The sequence below is a fragment of the Protopterus annectens genome, chromosome 3.part1 (assembly GCF_019279795.1).
Source record: "Protopterus annectens isolate FY-2018-M chromosome 3.part1, PAN1.0, whole genome shotgun sequence".
NCBI classification, from domain to species: Eukaryota; Metazoa; Chordata; order Ceratodontiformes; family Protopteridae; genus Protopterus; species Protopterus annectens.
In genome coordinates, this window is record NC_056732.1 from 1,234,408,030 (window position 1) to 1,234,421,852 (window position 13,823).

The 13,823-nt window shown below is 39.4% G+C and overlaps 1 protein-coding gene across 1 annotated transcript in view; it reads left to right on the forward strand.

Annotated features, from left to right (window-relative positions):
* Positions 1-254: 254 nt before the first annotated feature.
* The window catches only part of CPT1A (carnitine palmitoyltransferase 1A), an 849,468-nt gene continuing 835,899 nt past the window's right edge, over positions 255-13,823 (forward strand). The window contains exon 1 of the mRNA XM_044067299.1: positions 255-396. The gene's annotated coding sequence lies outside the window, so the exon portion shown is untranslated. The remainder of the gene's footprint in view (positions 397-13,823) is intronic.

The window sequence follows — 13,823 nt, forward strand, 5'->3', positions numbered from 1 at the left end:
TTGATTGTGTGGCAACGGCGAGTCCCGTGGGAAAACTAAAATACACACCCCAATTTAAAAAAATACTGTTTATCTACAACTGCAAGCTCACTTGCAATTCTTGCCCGTAAAGAAATAGCGACTGTTTCATCACGTGACACCCATTTCTTCAATCTGTTGGGTGCCTGCCCCTTGACAATGATGGGAGTGGACTTCAGATCCAATCCACCCTCCTCCCCTTGAAACTCATTGTGCGTCTGTTGTTGCTAGTGCTGACGTCATAGCCTGGCTGCTGCAGACCGGTGCACGGCACTTCAGTCACACTCTTTCACTTTCTTCCCTCGCTCATCATTGGCGAGGAGGTATTATTGCTTTATATATTAAATTAAAAACACCGCACTTGACGAGTAACAAAAGGTAAGTGGATATCACTGGTAATTTGAATAAAGAAATAGTCCAGATACTCTACTATTTTAGGCAAGCTGTTGACGATGCTGTCTGCGAGCACCTCCCTTAGTGAAGTGAAATTAGATTTTCATGTTCCCATGCTGATACATACCCATATTGTACTTTTCTGAAATTTGATTTTCCATAGAAAAAGTAAGGCAAAAGTACACTCAATTCACATAACTTTTTAACGAGTATCAATTAATTTGATATATTCTGCTTAGCTGAAACCCCTTTGTACTTTGTAGTGTATTATTGGTGAAGATTTGTACGCATCCTGGTTTACATGATTTTCTCAGACCATGTCATGTTATCGCCTCCCACAGAATGATGAAGATTTTATAAACGCAGGGGTTCGAAATTGTGTATTTCATTCATGACGTTGGCATTTTTGCTTTTAATTGTATGTTGCACATAACGGAAATGAAACGCACAGTATAGTAGTAGTAATATTTTACCCTGTCAGCTTTATGTCTGTCTCTTAAACAGCTCCAGTGCACACTTCCTGAACATTACCACAGAACTGGTAATTATTCATGATGCATCTGTTTGTTACTGCCCCTCTGTAATGTAACTGGTTCATGTTTGGGGGTCGGGGTGCTCCGCATTTTAGCCAGTATGCAGTGCAATGCACAACACAATGAGAGGAATGTAAAGCACTTGTTTGTGACATAGGTGCCCCAGGTTGTTATAAAGTTTAAGTAGCTAGCAGGAGAACAGTTGTTAATCGTAAACATTTAGGAATATGAGCATTAACGCACGATCCGTGTTTTTATAGTAGGCTTAGGCTAATATGTAGAACAAGCTGCAACATGCAATTGAAAATTACCTTGGGTGTTTTGTATTATTTTAGATAATATAACTATTTGTAATAAGTTATGCTTGGAAGGGAACTCTATTGCAGCCATGAACCATCTAGCAATATATTCTGCTTTTCAAGTACTGTAAAGGTAATTGTGGCACATTCCCACTGACGGCTTACTGTGTATATTGGTTAATTAAGCAGTACATTGCTGTGTGATGCACACATACTCACGGCCTCGAGTGATTTTGTATGAATTACAAATGTGATGGTTTTCAAATAATAATTCATCACAAGTTGAGAATATTTGTGAATCTTTTATGTGAGTTAAAGTAGAGAAGTAGACCCAGGGTAGAGAAGTAGACCCAGGGTCTGTTGGTGCAAATCTTTGAGACTAGCATGTTTAAATAACTCCTGTCATTTTTTATGTGTATTCATAAAGAGGTGCTGCTTTGCTTATTTTAACCTAACCCCACATTTCTTCACAGCTGATCTCCCTTCATCTGCTGGTATTGTGTGAGGGTATGCTGTTCTTGGATTCAGTGGCTTGACGTACTAATTGAGTGAATTTGTAGTAGTGATACATATTTTGTTCATTGGCTGTTAGCAGTTTTAGAGCTGTAAATGAAGATAGTTTGTTGTACCAAATAATACTGATAGGAACTTTAATTACTTGACTACAGTTGTTTACAATTATATTGTTAATAGTTTTTATGACTTGCATTTATAATGTATTATAAATGCACCAATCATTACTGCTAGAAATAAAGTAATACTAAGAGCTCTGTCGTACTGCACTGTACGCATCATGATCCTGACCTCGTACTGCGCTGTACACATCATGACCTACATCGATACATTTACCTTGGTCTTTATTGTGTGCAGTCTATTCCAAGTCTTTTAGCTGTTGTTATGTATAGCATGTACCATGTATATGATGAATCTGCTTTCATCTGTTGTCTTGAGAATTTTTTTTCTCAGTTAAGCAAACCGACTAACAAATATTATCTGATAGTAATTTACATACCAGCGGCGCAGTGGTACAACGGTTAGGTTTTCCAGTTCGATTCCCGGTTGGTGTGCCTTCTGTGTGACGTCTACATGTCCTCCCTGGGTTCCGTGGACTTTCGGCGGGTGCTCCGGTTTCCTCCCACTTCTCAAAGACAAGCGTCTGGAGCGTTTCACCCCGGTCTTCCCCTGATGGGACCCTGTCCCTATCGGGTTTTCCCGATAAACAAGTATTAAATAAAAAAAATGATTACTTGTTTCTGCAGTTCTCGGGCCTCAAATGAAATGTCATGTTTAGTTAGACGAATTTGGTTAACCTACATAAATTACTAATCTTTTTTGATTACCTAGCATAGCCTGATTTTTATCAGAGAACATAAATCTGAAGGTTTACCTTTTTCTAAGTAATGCATATAGGTTGATGACAGACGAGCCTCTCTATACTCTTAAGAAAAAGCTGTGTGATCTAAATTGGCTGTTGCATTGGGAGGATTTGTGAAATGATTAACGTGAGGATGCTGTGGTTTAGAATATGAACTAAAAGAGAGTCTGTCATATGCTGTCATTGTGGGAGATTGTGTGAAAGAACGAACATGACGACTTTGTGGTCTGGAATATAGTATGTGCGATGTTACAGAGCAGCAAGTGTGCTGTATGTTGGCCAGAAGCCTGTATGTGTGTATAATGGTTCATTTAATTGAAAATTTATTTCCGCTAAACCACAAAACACTGAAACATGAAATATGAAATATATTTCCAAAAGTATTTTTGTAGTGCCACTGTACACCCCCCCATAGGGGAGCAAGTTCTGCACACACCCCTAACTTAAATATATTGACTACACAGTCTGACAACCATGGAGAAAAGAGAATACTCCCAACACACTGAATCACTGCTGGTGCACTTACACACATGTCTAGACATGGATGTCTGACTTAACACTGGCCTTTAGAAAGGAGCTAATAATGATTAACACTGGATCCTGGATTCACTCCCGAAATGAGCTAATAATGATTAACACTTGATGGATCCGGGATTCGCTCCCGTGCTCTAAAGCACAACGGGAAACGAGCAGCCTTCAGCACTTTTTTCTGTAGCATTTATGGGATCAGGTTGCTAGCCTGAGGCCCAAACCTCCTCAGAAGGTGCACCACACACTTACATGCACACACTCACCTTAGGGTCAATTTAGAGTGTCCAGTCCACCTACTGCATATCTTGGAATGTGGGAGGAAACCCACATGAATGCAGGGAGGACATACAGACTCCACACAGAAGACATCCCAGTTGAGAATTGAACCAGACAATCTCTTGCTGTGAAATGACAGCACTAACCGCTACACCAGTGCACCGTCCATGATTAACACTAATTTGCATAATAATTCCTATTCCACTACGCCAAACCCACAGTCATTTTCTACAAGCTAAAATAGTTTTCAGCGAAATGTGATATTTGATCTAAAACACACATGATTATGATTTTTAGATCAAATGAACATTGCTGTTTTTTTTTTTTTTTTTTTTTAAGATGAAATGAGCTTTGGATCAAATAAGCTGTAATTGTGTGTGTGTGTGTGTGTGTGTGTGTGTGTGTGTGTGTGAAAAAAAACACACACACAGATATATATCCCAAAGACATGCTGTAGGTGGCTTGGAGACTCTAAATTGGCCCTAGGTGTGAGTGCGTGCGTGTGTGTGCCTTCTGTCGAAGGTTAGGCCCCAGCTGGCAACTCGCTGCCAGTCATGGGTAGACAAGTGATCTGCTCTGGCGACCCCTAACCGGGAAACGCCAAAAGAAGAAATATATATGTGTGTGTGTGTGTGTGTGTGTGTATATGTGTGTGTGTGTGTGTGTGTGTGTGTGTGTGTGTGTGTATGTATATATATATATATATATATATATATATATATATATATATATATATATAATACACACACACACACACATACATGGATCTACTTCAGATTAGCGAAATTCCAAAGCACCAAGGGGAGAAGCACGAATATTAAAATGACGAACCACATAAGTATTCCCAGGGCAAGTAAACACTTGCCCAACATGGAGAATCATGCCCTTTTCCCCACTGTAGTGCGATCCCGGAATTGATATATATAGTTGGGGGGTGGGGGCTTAGCCCCCCACCTAGATGGGTTTTGGGTCATGCGGTGTGTTTTAATGTGGTGGGAGCAAGTGTTAACTTGCCCTGGGAATACTTACGTGGTTTGGCATTTTAACATTCGTGGTTCTTGTCTTGGTGTGTTGGTTCTTGGTGTCTTGGAATTTCGATATTATGAAGTAGATCTACATATATGCATGCACACATAATCGTATGTGTGTGTGTGTGTGTGTATGCATCTACGTATATACACACACACACACACACACACACACACATATATATATATATATATATATATATATATATATATATGCATGTGTGTGTACGTAGATGCATACACACACTCACATGTGTGAAAATGTCCGTTGCATGCTTAGAACATGGTGAGGGAAGTGTGAATGTGGCGCAGGAGAATCATTTCTAGATAAGCTACATACAAATGATGATGCAAAGCACAAAGACAGCTACTAATGAAACAGTATGTGAGGGTGTGCTGCAGACGTGCAGCCTATCATGATGGCTAGGGGGTGGGGGGGGGTTGCATAATGCTGAAGATCTTAACCTAAGAAATAGAAGGTACAGGGTTTGATACTGTCCTGATTATTGGCTAGATTTGTAATAGTCTGTAGACTTATAGCGCAGTATTTACCTATGAACCTATGTACCTAAACAACATATGGTAGGACATGCTGGCAGCAGAAGGCAATGAAATGTTCAAGAGGTCATATTTCTGGTGTGCAGAAATGGTATTAAAGAAGGATGTAATAGATTGTAGCTGCTATGAAATCATTTGTACCATTTTGAGCTTTGTTACAGTAACAGTCTGTTCAGGATTTCTTTGTCTTTGCAGAGTGTACTGGCATGTGCACTTTGTACTGTGTGCCACACTCCTGGCATTTGTTTAAGTAGTTTTGTGTGTCTGTGTATTTAAAGTAGAGAGTGTGGGGGTTGGTGAATCACCTCACATGGAACTGGATTGAAAAGTGCATGAAACTGGCATGGTGCACACGTGATGTGGCATGGTGCACATGTGATGTGCTCTGTTTTATAGGCATTGCGTCATATTTTATATGCTATTAGTTCAGCTCTCTGAGTTTCGTTTTCTTACATTTTATTTTTAATAAATTGAGTTTAATCTAGTAAACCAAACTTAATCCAGTCAAAACACTATACATTTCTGGAAACTGTTGGAGACAAAAATGGACGTAGTTGAGCCCAAGCATGGTGTAAATAAATTATGGATGACTGGAAGTAGAGTGTGGCATTAAGGGAACTGTTTGGAGAGTAGCCAGTAGGTATATGGGTGGTGCAGAGTTCAGTGCTAGATATGGTTTTGGTAACATGTTTGTATCAAATAACCATGATGGGGCTGAACAATATGATCATCTTGTTTACTGATGACAGTAACATTGATACAGTGGTCTTGAGTGGAAGGGTCAGTTTTCCAATAGTGTTGGTGAAGTGGTCATGGGTGAAAGGGCAGCCTTCCTTCCATCATGAATATTTCATCAGGAATCTCTGGTCAGTTTTCCAAGTGTCCTGATGCAGCTTGTATGTCAGGTAGGACTTAGAGCAAAGGTATGCCAAGGGTGTGAATGGATCCCATAGAAATTCATGTGCTTGGGGGAGTCTTAATACGTAAAAACCGTGACAAAAGTCAGTAACGTGTGGGGTGTTTAATAAAGAAGTGGATTCAGGTGATGCTGAGGTCATCTTCCCATTGTACAGGAGAGTTGGAGGGATACATCTGAAGTGCTGTGTCTGTTTCTGGTGGCCTTTAAGACCATTCATAATCTGGTAGAAAGCATGCAGTATAAAATTAACAGATGGAAATGGGAATGAAGGAGTTGGAGTATAACGAGAGAACTCAATAGCTTGATGGTTACATAGAATGAGAAGGAAGAAGAACGTGATTTTTTTATTTGTACATGCCATATTTTGGGGAAGGAGGCAAATGTGAATGGAAGAGGCAAGGAGAGATACGTGGCAGCTGGTAGAAGGAAATATTCTTGACTGACTTAAGGAATATTATGTATGGAAATTGGTAGGGCCCTGAAACAAGAGTGCCAGAGGTAGTGGTAGAGTGTAGTTAGCATGTCAGTGGCGCATAATATAGATGAAAAAAGGTTATCATACAGTCTGTCTCTAAAAGCTGGTTTCTTACTTCTGCACTATCTTTTATTCCATTAGCATTTTCAGATATTTATATAAGGATATGCTGAAGGACTCTATCCTAATGAAATATAAACATCATATGAGAGATGGCCGATTACTTGGTATAATATAGAAAATGGCACCTGTGTCTGCAGAAGAATGACGGAAGGTGCGGAGGTGAGTTTTGATAAGAATTGCCAAACTTTAAACCTGCACGGTCTCTGCTTGTTTATCTGTATGCTATTATGTACTGGGCAATGCGACCTGACTGCAGATAATATTTGTGTGTTCCACTGATTTTTTTTCTGCAACTAGTTGAACCACTGTTTCTTTTGGACATTTTACTCCTGTCCCTGTGTCTCCACCTGCACCATACTCTCCTGTGCTATCTCCTGCACTAGTCTCTTGAAATCAGCCTGCCTTGGGGAATGAACTCATTCTGAAAGCTTGCAGTGGCAATCTCAAAGCCTAATCTCCCTGCAACCAGTCTCACGTTAAACAGAAACACCATACTCTCCTGTGCTATCTCCTGCACTAGTCTGTTGAAATCAGCCTGCCTTGGGGAATGAACTCATTCTGAAAGCTTGCAGTGGCAATCTCAAAGCCTAATCTCCCTGCAACCAGTCTCACGTTAAACAGAAACACCATACTTTCCTGTGCTATCTCCTGCACTAGTCTCTTGAAATCAGCCTGCCTTGGGGAATGAACTCATTCTGAAAGCTTGCAGTGGCAATCTCAAAGCCTAATCTCCTGCAACCAGTCTCACGTTAAACAGAAACACCATACTCTCCTGTGCTATCTCCTGCACTAGTCTCTTGAAATCAGCCTGCCTTGGGGAATGAACTCATTCTGAAAGCTTGCAGTGGCAATCTCAAAGCCTAATCTCCCTGCAACCAGTCTCACGTTAAACAGAAACACCATACTCTCCTGTGCTATCTCCTGCACTAGTCTCTTGAAATCAGCCTGCCTTGGGGAATGAACTCATTCTGAAAGCTTGCAGTGGCAATCTCAAAGCCTAATCTCCCTGCAACCAGTCTCACGTTAAACAGAAAGTATGTTGTTGGTCTCTATATCCTGACTATATTTTCTGTAAACCATTGTAATACATCCCTCCAGAGAACCAAACGTAGGCTTCAGGCCAGCACAGACAGCAGTCTCCACCGCCCTTTTCTTAACTTATATATTACCCACATACCTCCTAACCCACACAGTACTCCCTATTACTTGTAGTCACCCCCTTCTAGTTACACAACCAGACAGTCTCCTTCTTTTATCTCCTGTAATATCAAACCTGGACAAAGGTGACACCCCACAACCCAGCTTTATCTCTTGGGTACCTCCTGCCCACGTGCTTTATTTCACAAATCCTTGAATTCCTAAGACTACCTAACCTACTAGTTCTTCATTCTTGTCTTACCCGGGTTACATCCACCACCCCACTCTTTGACTTCTTACTAAACTCTGCTCTTGCTTACTGCATACAGCTCCTCTGATTGTTTTCCTGACAAAAGTTTTACTAACTGTTTCTACCCGCTCCGTTAAGCCCTCTTGCTCACTCCGCTCCCCTCCCTACCCCCAAATCCCACCCACCCCCAGGGGTCCTACCTTTATACTTCCTAGACCACACCTCTTCCTCCATCCCACCCTTCCTCTGTCATCACTTCCTACCCTCACCTCCATCTCACCACTCTAATCCTATCACACAGCATATTCTTTCATCCTACTCTATACAAACACTCCTCTCTCTATACTGCCTCCCTACACACTACTTCAGCTATCCACATCCACTAACTTTATCCTAACACATCACACTCCCACATTTAATTGATACTACCCTCTCTCCCTTCTCCTCCTAATACTGTCTAAGCTTCCACCTTCTTATTACCAACTAATACTCTTACAATGATGAATCAAAACATCCCACCCTTTATCTCACTATTACTTATACTATTACTACTACCTTCCTTAATGCTCACTCATCTACTCACCTTCCTTGAAAACCCACTTGACCCACTGCTGTATTATCCCAAAACAGAAGCGATCACACTAAACTCACACCCACAACTTACACATGCTAATATCACATTCTCTTCTAAATACATACTTCCTAAATTTCATCGAACACAACACACAAAATATAATAACCTCAATCCCAGGAAATGTCTATTTCATTACAGTAGAATCCACTACCATTACTTTCTAAACATACTACTCTCTTTAAAAGATGGCGACATCCACCCTAACCCAGGGCCTTTAACTTCTCCTTCTTCATCCCTCAACTCCAAAAAGTATCCTACCCATATATTTTCCAAACAATCTAACTCCCTTACTATTGCTCATCTTAATATACGCAGCATAAACAATAAAATTACCCAATTACAAGCCCTGACTGAAATCTACTCCTTTGATATTCTATGCTTAACAGAAACTTGGTTAAAACCTACAACCAAAGACAATCAGATCATCCCACCGGGATATAATATCCTAAGACTTGACCGAACTTCCAAAAGAGGTGGAGGAGTTGCTATCCTATATAAACCTCACCTACATGTAACCACCCATGACCTCGAACTACCTCTAGACTCCAGTGCAGAGATTCTTATCTCTAAACTCCTTATTAACAATTCCAAATCTATCTATATCATCTGTCTGTACATACCCCCTGGTAACAACATAGCAACTATGGAATCTATTCTCTCCTGGCTATCCCAAAACCTACCTCAAGAAACAATAATCCTAGGTGATACAAATATAGACTGGACCTCCTTCTGCAGTAACCTCCTTCCAACCACATAAACCTATATGGGTATTCCCAAACTATCACCTCCCTACCAGGACAAATAAATCCAATAAGAAATCTAGCCTTTTAGACTGGATTCTGATTAACCGTCTTCCCCATACTTATGAATCAGGAACCCTCCCAGATGATTTAAGTGACCACTCCCTTACCTATATAATCAGACATAAAACCAGCTGTCCCTCTCCCACATCCACAATAAGCATCAGATCCAAAAGAACTTTAACTCTGAACTATTCCAGATGGAACTAAAAGCATGTAACTGGTCACCACTACAAACTTTATCCTTAGATGAAGCCGTTACTTACTTTAACACCAACTTCCTTACCATCCTGAACCACCATGCCCCAACCAGACAAATTAGAACAAAAACCAAACATGCACCATGGCTCTCTAAAGAAACCAAACAAAAAATCAAAGATAGAAACAAACAATGGATAATATGGAAAAGACTCAAAGTCCCATCCACCAACAAACCTTCAAACAACTAAGAAACCAAACCAAAAAAGCTGTAATATTAGATAAAAAAACTACTACCTACTATCCCAACAAGTGAATCACTCCAAACCACAAAAGTTCTGGTCCAGCATCAATCAACTACTGCACCCAGGAAAACCAACCACTCCTAGCCTCAAAATACTGAACACAAAACTTCAATAAATATAGCTAATGATTTTAACACATTCTTCACTAACACTATACAAACACTAGCTAGCCAGCTCTCACCTCAGAACTTCACTTTACCTACTAAAACAAACTGTTCTCCTCCTTTCAACTTCACCCCGTCCCTACATCATATGTGCTTACCCTCCTTCAGAAATTGAAACCATGCTCTCCTCAGCAGACCAACTACCTGCAGAATTTCTGCAACTAGCTGCTAAAGCCATTGCCCTCCCAATATCAATCCTGATCAACAGAACCATTACTGAAAGCTATATCCCTTCTATATGGAAAATCTCCCATATTATCCCCTCCACAAAGGTGGCCAATCTACCGAGCTTTCCAATTATCGACCTATTGCCCTCCTCTCACCTCTAGCTAAGATCATGGAAAAATGCATCCACAAACAACTGCTTCAACACTTAACACAAAATAACCTTCTAGCTAACTGCCAGCATGGTTTTAGACCTTCACATAGTACCTCCACTGCCCTTCTCTCCTTCACAGATACTATCAACAAACACCGTAGTCTAAACAAACTCTCTTCTGCCCTATTCATTGACTTATCTAAAGCCTTTGACATGGTGAATCACCAAATTCTTATTACCATAATAAAATCCCTATCACTCGACACATCCTCCATACAGTGGTTCCAGTCCTACCTTGACAATAGACAGCAGGCAGTACTATGGCACAAGTCCCTCTCTACCCACTTACCAGTCAACCTCGGTGTCCCCAAGGATCCATCCTTGGACCTCTACTCTTTCCATTTTCATCAATGACCTCCACCTAGCCATCCCTCAAGCCTCATGTATACAATATGCAGACGATTCTACACTTATATGCTCAGCCTCATCCTCTTCAGACCTCCTATACCTTACCCAACAAGTCTTCAACACAGTAGAGAAATGGTTTACTCACAGATGCCTTCTCTTAAACCCCAAAAGACCAAACTCCTTCTATTCTCTCCCACCAGCAAATACCCCCATTGGATTTCACAGTCTCTTCTATCAACAAGACTATTATATCTCCTGAAGCTACCACTAAACTACTAGGAGTCACCATCGACAATAAACTAAACTTGATACACATATAAACAATACTATAAAATCAGTTAATAAAAAATTGGGCTCCTGTATCAGATTAAATCTTTTCTCCTACCCTCTGCTCGTACAATAATAGCACACACACATCTAATATCTCCTCTTCTATATGCCTCACCCATCTTTACTAAACTATCTAAACACAACCTCAGCAAACTGGAAAGGTCCTATAATAACATCGCCAGATTTGCCACAGGAAACCCATTTCAACCCATCATTGCCTCAATTTAAAACAGCTAGGCTGGCTTGAACTACAGAACCTAATCAAATTCAATCAACTAACTATAGCTCACAAAACCCTTTACACACCAACCAAAACACCAGCTCTATCCACACTAATCACTCCCTACAAGAACCTAGATTCCCTTAGGTCTTCACATAAACTCTTAGCTAGTTCTACCAAAACAAACAACAAGGCCGGTGACTCTCTTTTTTCAAATACAGTAGGGAAAGCCTGGAATCTCCTACCAAATGACATTTCTACACTTCCCTCACTATCCATTTTCAAAAATAATCTGAAAGTATATCTCAAATCTCACTGGCTATGTTACTGTTCCAAACCTGACTAGCTCTATAGTCACCCTAAACTCTGATCTTCCCCTAAAAAAAATATGTTTTTTGGTTCTGCCATATTAACTGCATCTACTGTTAAGAGTTAATTCTATACTGACAATTTACTTTGAATTGTTAGAATTTATCCTGTAAATCAGTCTGTTTTTGCTTGTATTTTTGTATTGATTTTGTTTTTATGCTTAACTCACAGAAATTTGTTAATTTAGCTGTATTTACCTAGGAGCTTTTCTCCCCGGGCCTCTACTGAAAATGGACATGTATCCAGTTAGACTAGCCCGGTAAACAAATGTAAAATAAAATAAATAATAAAATAAATAAAATAAAATGAGTTATGGGTGAGCTTTTCAAGGAAGGGATAGAGGTAGAGGGCTGGGTGAGCTTTTCATGGGTAGGGATAAAGATAGGGGATTGGGTGATCCTTTCAGGGGATGGGATGCAGGTGAAGGACTGGGTGGCCTTTTCAGGAGAAGGGGTGAAAGTAGAGAACTGGATGAGCTTTTCAGATCTAATAGGTATTGTGGAGTCTGTCAGTTTAAATATATCATTTTTATTTCGGGTGACAAAACTAGATCCTCTTGGGCATGAGCACAGTTTGATTAATTGAATAAATGTAGCAGTTTAATTTTGCAATTGGCAAATACATAAACATTTATAAATAAAACTAAATGTAAAAAATATTAAATTTAATACTTTGCAAGTGCTATGTTCCCAAACAATGGAACTTCATTAGACAAAGTATAAACTAACCAGGCACATTTATAATAGTTGTATGGCCTATCACATGACATAAGAAATTGAATGCAGTTGTTTGGCTTTTAAAACAAACTAGGTGCTGACGAGCCTTCTAAGTTAATTGCCAAAGATAAATGAGAAAAGGGGGGTTGTATGGGTGGATAGATTCTTTCCAATCTAGTGTCTTTTCGGCATCAAACCTGTTGCCCACATTTTCTTTTACTGAATCAGTAACTATGGAATTTTGTTCTTGTTATTACAAACACAGGCATGCTTAGCTAGTACATTTGTGAGATCTCTGGTCTGTATTGCATGGACACTATCATAAATTCTGTGAGCTAGCTCTCTTGAAGTTGTACCAATATAAAAAAGCTTTGCATGCTGAGCAAACAACAGCGTAAACAACAAACTTGGACTTACAATTGAATAAACCAGGTACCATAATTTTTCTATTTTTCAAAATAATAAACTTATTTTGATTATTATATTTACAGTAATTACATGCCAGACATTTGTACATCCCGACAGGATGGTTTACCTGACATATTGTTCAAATTAGCTTGATAAATGACTTTGAGATTGATTCCTCTTGTACTAATAAATATTGTTGCCCCAACTATTTTGGCACTTTTACCAGGGAAACTTCTAACAAGTCTCCAGTTATTTCTGACAGTTTCCTTTCTCTTCATTTCATCCAAAGAATTTTTAAGCACAAGCAAAGCACTGAGATTCTTGGCAGTATCAACAACTGCCATTTCACTACTGCTTTCCTTAACTAGTCTAAGGGGCATAAACCTAGCAGACTTTATTTTTTCACATTCAGATAAGCATTATTAATTTATTCATCTGGGTAACCTCTATGCAAAAACATTTTTTGCAGAGTTTGATATTCATCATCAAAGTGGCCGTCTTCATCAGCTCAGACTGCTGGATGCAATAAATCGTCCTTTCACTATTTCTTTTCAAAGCCATTAGGTTTAAACTGTTATAAATAGGTTGAACTACTTTTCTTAAAAATTCTAGTGAGCAATAACCCCTGTTTAAGTATCATTCTAAAAAGTTAATAGAATTAAAGTCGTATTCAATTATAAAGACAATAAATTATCCCTAAAATTTAAATAATTTGTAAATTCCAATAACTGGGACTTCCTTTCCCACGCAATAAAAATATCATCAGTAAAGCGTTTGTAAAGTGCAGTATACTTCATGTATTTAGATATGTAAACTGCCTCACATTCCCAGCTAGACATAAACAGATTGGCATGAACTGGGTGTCATAGCTGACCCCATAGCTACCCCATTAGTCTGTTTGTAAAAATGGGAGTCAAATTGAAAAACAAATTATAGGAAATAATTGCATCCAAAACCTCTCTAAATAGCCTATATTGCCTGTTATAAAAAAGGCTTACTGTAAGGAAAACGTCATGCACTTTGTCCAAACCTTTGTT